Here is a 506-nt window from a genome sequence, read left to right on the forward strand (position 1 = left end):
GCTTCCGCATTAACTTTAACATTCGCATTCGCAATAATCAATGCGGAGCTTTTGCGAATGCGAATATTTTGCAAGTGGACCGATAAAACGTATATATGGCAAAAAAATTACATATTGTAGCCAATATTTTTGCCTGTGGTCGTAGGAGTATTTGTGTAACAAAACTGGTCAAATGTCATATTTATCAACTTTGATAAAAATGTCTTTAAAATATTATTTCTTAAGCTATATAACCGAGCTATCAATGGGCAGCCATAAAAGTTCCCAGAAGAACATAGTCCTTTTAATAATATAATTTTTCTGTGCTTTAAATATCTGCTTCGGGTTCTTTCTTTATTATGATTTTTTTGGAATAATCTTAAAAAAAAACTACACAAAAGAAGAAAGTGTACACTGTAATTCTTAACAAAATTTTCGTGATTTGCTTTTGATGTTATAGGCGGCATACACGGTGCGTCTGAAAATCAATATGTGTTAGTTACACCAACATGACTCCCGGCATGACT

Source organism: Rhagoletis zephyria, unplaced genomic scaffold (assembly GCF_001687245.7).
Source record: "Rhagoletis zephyria isolate East Lansing unplaced genomic scaffold, Rhagoletis_zephyria_1.1 Rzeph_scaffold_10312, whole genome shotgun sequence".
NCBI classification, from domain to species: Eukaryota; Metazoa; Arthropoda; class Insecta; order Diptera; family Tephritidae; genus Rhagoletis; species Rhagoletis zephyria.